Source organism: Camponotus vicinus, unplaced genomic scaffold (assembly GCF_025532165.1).
Source record: "Camponotus vicinus isolate PSW18456_S1 unplaced genomic scaffold, iyCamVici1.0 SCAF_2, whole genome shotgun sequence".
Taxonomy (NCBI): Eukaryota; Metazoa; Arthropoda; class Insecta; order Hymenoptera; family Formicidae; genus Camponotus; species Camponotus vicinus.
Window position 1 is genome coordinate 19831349 of NW_028141956.1, and position 6000 is coordinate 19837348.

The following is a 6000-nucleotide window of genomic DNA, read 5'->3' on the forward strand; positions in this document are numbered from 1 at the left end:
GAATCTAGGGAACACTTTTCATACCCTAAAAATTGGGCTATTTTCAAACCACTGAAACTCGTCGAAAAATCATCGTAGAAAAAAAATTAAAAAAGCTTTTTGAAGCCTGAAGTTTCAACTTTAACGCGCTGTCAGTGGTTTTTTAAAAATCTTTTATCTTCCTTATTCTGCGCTTTAAAAAGGAACACACTGTTTAGTTCCTTAAAATTATGTATTTTTAACACGCTGCAACTTGATGAAAGAAATTTTTTTCGAGAAATTCAACTCAAGCTCTATAAATTACAATATTTTCTCTGTAAAATGCTTTTTTAAAAATCTTTCTACGATTTTCTTGACCGAGTAATGCGATTTTGAAAATAAACCAGTATTTCTTAGATATGATATCGATACTCGGTGAAAAATTATCGTAGATGAAAAATAAAAAAAGCATTTTGAAGCTCGAAACTTCAACTTTAACGCGCTATTGTTAGATTTTTTAAATTTTTTATCTTCTCTTTTCTGCGCTTTAGAAAAGAACATTGTGTTTTTCTTTAAAATTACGTTTCTTTGACACTCTACAGTTTGATAAAAAAATTTTTCTCAAAATATTCAACTCAAGATACATAAACTACAACATTTTACCTACAAAATGCTTTTTTAAAAACTTTCCTACGACTTTTTTTGACCGAGCTACATAACTTCGAAACCAATATGTAAAATAATGTATACCGCCGGCATTAGCGTTATCCAATGTGCACGTTATCCGCAGTTCTTGCGGAATTTGGCGCTAAATTCCGCAAGAACTAATACGAAGATGCATAAACATGCAAGAGCGTCTGCAAGCGGTAATTGATCAGAGAGGAGGTAACACACGCTATTAAACACATATGCACTCACGCGCGCACGCGTGCTGGCACACACAGTGACGAACTGCGGGGTCCTTATCTCTGCTATGTAACACACACACACACACACACACACACACACACTACACATGATGTGCAAAATCCGATCGGCAACCTCCATGTGGTGTACATTGGATAATGCTAATGCCGGCGGTATACATCATTTTACATATTGGTTTCGAAGTTATGTAGCTCGGTCAAAAAAAATCGTAGGAAAGTTTTTAAAAAAGTGTTTTGTAGGTAAAATGTTGTAGTTTATGGATCTTGAGTTGAATTTTTTGAGAAAAATTTTTTTATCAAACTGCAGAGTGTCAAAGAAGTAATTTTAAGAAGTAATTTTAAGAAGTAATTTTAAGGAAAAACACAATGTTCTTTTCTAAAGCGCAGAAAAAAGAAGATAAAAAATTTAAAAATCTAACGATAGCGCATTAAAGTTGAAGTTTCAAGCTTCAAAATGCTTTTTTTATTTTTCATCTACGATGATTTTTCACCGAGTATCGATATCATATCTAAAAAATACTGGTTTATTTTCAAAATCGCATTACTCGGTCAAAAAAAATCGTAGAAAGATTTTTAAAAAAGCATTTTACAGAGAAAATGTTGTAATTTATAGAGCTTGAGTTGAGTTTCTCGAAAAAAATTTCTTTCATCAAGTTGCAGCGTGTTAAAAATACATAATTTTAAGGAACTAAACAGTGTGTTCCTTTTTAAAGCGCAGAATAAGGAAGATAAAAGATTTTTAAAAAACCACTGACAGCGCGTTAAAGTTGAAACTTCAGGCTTCAAAAAGCTTTTTTAATTTTTTTTCTACGATGATTTTTCGACGAGTTTCAGCGGTTTGAAAATAGCCCAATTTTTAGGGTATGAAAAGTGTTCCCTAGATTCTTTTGAGTAGTGTATAATAACTGCGACCACGTATTGCAATGTTTCCAAATGATTTTCCTCATCATTGTCCATCGATGTAGAATTCCAAAAAGGCATTTTGTAACATTTTGCATTAACTTCTTCCAAATTAATACAAAAGAGTTCATTGCTTAACGTTGTACATTTATATACCCGAAAAACCGATGATACCATACCAACATCGTAAAAATTACACAGGCCCACAAAAAAAAAAAGTGTCTGACCTCGGCATGCAAAGCATGTTTTCTTACGTATTTTTTTGCGCTGAATTCAAATCTGAAGTCAAAATGGGGGGTTCTCCGGGCCGATTTTGAGTAAATAGCTGTTTAAAGTAAAAAAATTCTGAAAATTAGTTTTAAACACCTAATCTATCATTTTTAAATAAACAATGTACCAAGACCATTTGAGTCTTATTACCCAGAAGACAAAAGGCCCACAGAGCGAGCATTTTGACCCAATAACTCAAAAAACCATAAACCCCAGCCAGGTCAGAGGCCTCAGTTCAAATCTAAACAGGCTATATAACACAATCATCATCAGATCTTACATAGAATGAGAGCCTCAGTTTAAATTTGAGCTGACTATAATTACATAACTCCTAAGCCCCAGGCACACCGGAAGCCTGAGCTAAGTGTCAAGCACGGATCCAGGGGGAAAGGGGGGCAATGAGGGTGATCGCCCCCCCTCCAAGGCTCCTGGATGTATCATGAAAATGAAACTTTTTGTGTTAGTTGAGACCTTTTTTTTTAGCTTGAAGACCCTTTTCATACCAATAACATATGATACGCCCCCTCCCACCCAAGGCAGGTGTCTGGATCCATCCTTGCTAAGTGTGCTATAATCACATAACCTCCAAACCTCTGACAGGTGGAAAGTCTATGCTCTTAAAAATATTGTATTCAATTTTTTGCTCAAATTTAAACTGAGGCTCTCATTCTATGTAAGATCTGATGATGATTGTGTTATATAGCCTGTTTAGATTTGAACTGAGGCCTCTGACCTGGCTGGGGTTTATGGTTTTTTGAGTTATTGGGTCAAAATGCTCGCTCTGTGGGCCTTTTGTCTTCTGGGTAATAAGACTCAAATGGTCTTGGTACATTGTTTATTTAAAAATGATAGATTAGGTGTTTAAAACTAATTTTCAGAATTTTTTTACTTTAAACAGCTATTTACTCAAAATCGGCCCGGAGAACCCCCCATTTTGACTTCAGATTTGGATTCAGCGCAAAAAAATACGTAAGAAAACATGCTTTGCATGCCGAGGTCAGACACTTTTTTTTTTTTGTGGGCCTGTGTTATCAATCTCTAAAAATTTTTTTATAATTAAGCAGTAGGTATTATTGTTCATAACAATGTTATCGACAATACAGATAGATCCATCATTTAAAACGCAGCAATTATCGCGTTCATCTATACTTAGCGATATTTCGTTGAATTGTATTTTACGGTATTGAAGACGATTACTACCATTATTATTATGCGGTATAGACACACGAATAGAGGAATCAACTTCACAAATATTGTTTAAATCATGAACCCGTTTCTCTGCCATTCTATTAAAAAACTGTTGCAAAGGTTGACCTGGTTTCCTACAATATTTCCTAAAAATTGACATATTACTTTCGTAAGGAAAAGCAGAAAATGAATCCAGGCTACCAAAACGTTTGACATCGTCAGTGAGATGAAGGAGTCCGTGAATATTATACGTATGAAAAGTTGGACCATAAAGATCATCACAACGAAGAACAAATTTCTGTAATGCAAGATCTGCAAACATTAAATGTTGTCTCGATGGTGATTTTGAAACCAAAAGTCTAATAGCAGTATGAAGAAATAAGAAATGTTTATACAATTGTTCGTTTAATATACCATACATTACAACAGGACCTGTATATAGCAAAAATTGGCGGAATTTTGCTTTATATTATATTAGAAAAAGTATCAAGAGATGTAGGGCATCTTGTGAAATCTGAAGGGCAATATACTTTAAGAATCTTTAATCTTTCAGATACAATAGAAATAGATTGTTACGTCCGGTGGACTCCACGATTCTTTTCTTTCTTGAAACGATATCGTGGAAGAAAAAAATCAAGGATCGGCTTGCATTTGAAACACAATGCGATCCTTCTTCAGAATAATGGGCGCGTTCAGCAGATACAACTGTTGCACAACTGTTGGATGAGTGTCTGCTGAACGCACTTTGCTCAGTCACCGCTACTCAACATGTTTAGGGAGCGGACGCCATTTTTTCCATCAAACTTTTTCTCCGCTACCTAAGCGCAACATGTTGTTAAACAATATGGCGGCACATTTGAAAAGTGACACATGTCAAAACACGGTTAATGTAAAATCATTTTTTTGAGAAAATGAGTTGTGAACGAGAAATGTATAGTGTAAATTATACCATCGGTGATGCGCAATATAGTATCACTGATACAGAAGAGATCCATACAAGATTACAATCAGGTAAATACATATATGTATAAAAATATGCCGTTTGTATCTCCGCTCTCGCTCTCTTCCCGCTCGCGCTCTCTCTCTCCGCGCTCTCGCTCTCTCTCTCCGCGCTCTCGCTCTCTCTCCTCTCTCTTTCTCCTCTCTCTCTCTCTCTCAACAACTTAAGTTAACCGATAATTCCCTTTCAGATGCAGATTTTATGTCACAGTATTTTGCGAATGCCACAACTGCACCAGAATTTATTTCAGTTGTAAATGAAACTACTGAAAATACTTGTACTGGTATGTAAATCATTTCTCTCTTTCGCTCTCTTTCTCGCTCTCTCTGACACATACTGTCTAAATTCTATCGAAGCGCTCTTTATCATAACAATTTTTTAATATGCATTACATATTTTCTTCTAGAGCAATTCTATTACTGCTTTGATAGTAAAACAAACTTCGTATATAGTAGATTGTTCCCTTCTTGCTGGAAAATAAAAAAATATCTTATCCATGTTTTATGTAATTATAGATTCCGTAACGAAAAATTTTACATGGAATACACAAGCGACAAAATTATTTTTAAATAGTTATTTGGATCGGAAAGATAGGTTCCGAAATCCAAAAATAAAAAAAAAGACTCTCTGGACAGAAATTCTTGAAATTATGAAAGAAAACGGTTATTCAAATTTAAATGAAGATCTCCTGGATAGAAAAATGCGAAATATGAAGAAATCATATAAAAATATTAAAGATAATAATAAAAAAACTAGTACCGGTCGAGGACGAGTTTCGTGGGAATATTTCGAAACGTTTGAAGAAATATTTGTCAATGATATTACTGTAAATTGTTCCACAACGCTTTCATCGATGCAAAGAGATAACGAGATAATAACGAGTGAACGAGTAAACGAAGATGCCACTTTAACACACGAAGTAACCACTTTAACACACCTTTTTTTCTAATTCCTGTAATAATCCTTATCATATTTTTACCTCGTCATCTACTTCACCAAATTTGCCATTTCAACCAATCCCTCCTGCTGTTGAAGCAAATGAAGGCTCTTTTCCAACTACCTCTAGTCCTTCGCTTGGTGTAACACCCCCAGTTCTTGAAAGGTCAACAGATAAATCTATCAGAATGAGCACACTTCATAATTTAAGAAAAAGACAACTCGATATTGAGGAAAGACGCATCACAGCTATAAGAGAATTAAAGACAGCTATTGATAAAAGTAATGAGATCCAACAAGAGAGGAACAATTTATTACGAAGCATGTTACTTTTGAGGCAAAATGAAAGCAGAAATAATAATTTGGACAGTATGCGTCAGTTATATACATTTTGAAATATATATATATTTTTATATTTATTTATAAAATTAATTAACATTATTATGTATATTTTACAGATTTGGGATCCGAGTAAATGCAATATTACCTGGTTTCATCGAAACATTCCCACGAAACTCGTCCTCGACCGCATTTTTCTATCGAGATCTTCATTTAAATTTGAATAACCGTTTTCTTTCATAATTTCAAGAATTTCTGTCCAGAGAGTCTTTTTTTTATTTTTGGATTTCGGAACCTATCTTTCCGATCCAAATAACTATTTAAAAATAATTTTGTCGCTTGTGTATTCCATGTAAAATTTTTCGTTACGGAATCTATTATCTATTATTATCTATTTTTTCAATAATATTGGAAGAAACTATTCTTAATAAATGCATTAAAATAATTCTTATAAATGCGTTATAATTTATACGTGTGTTTATT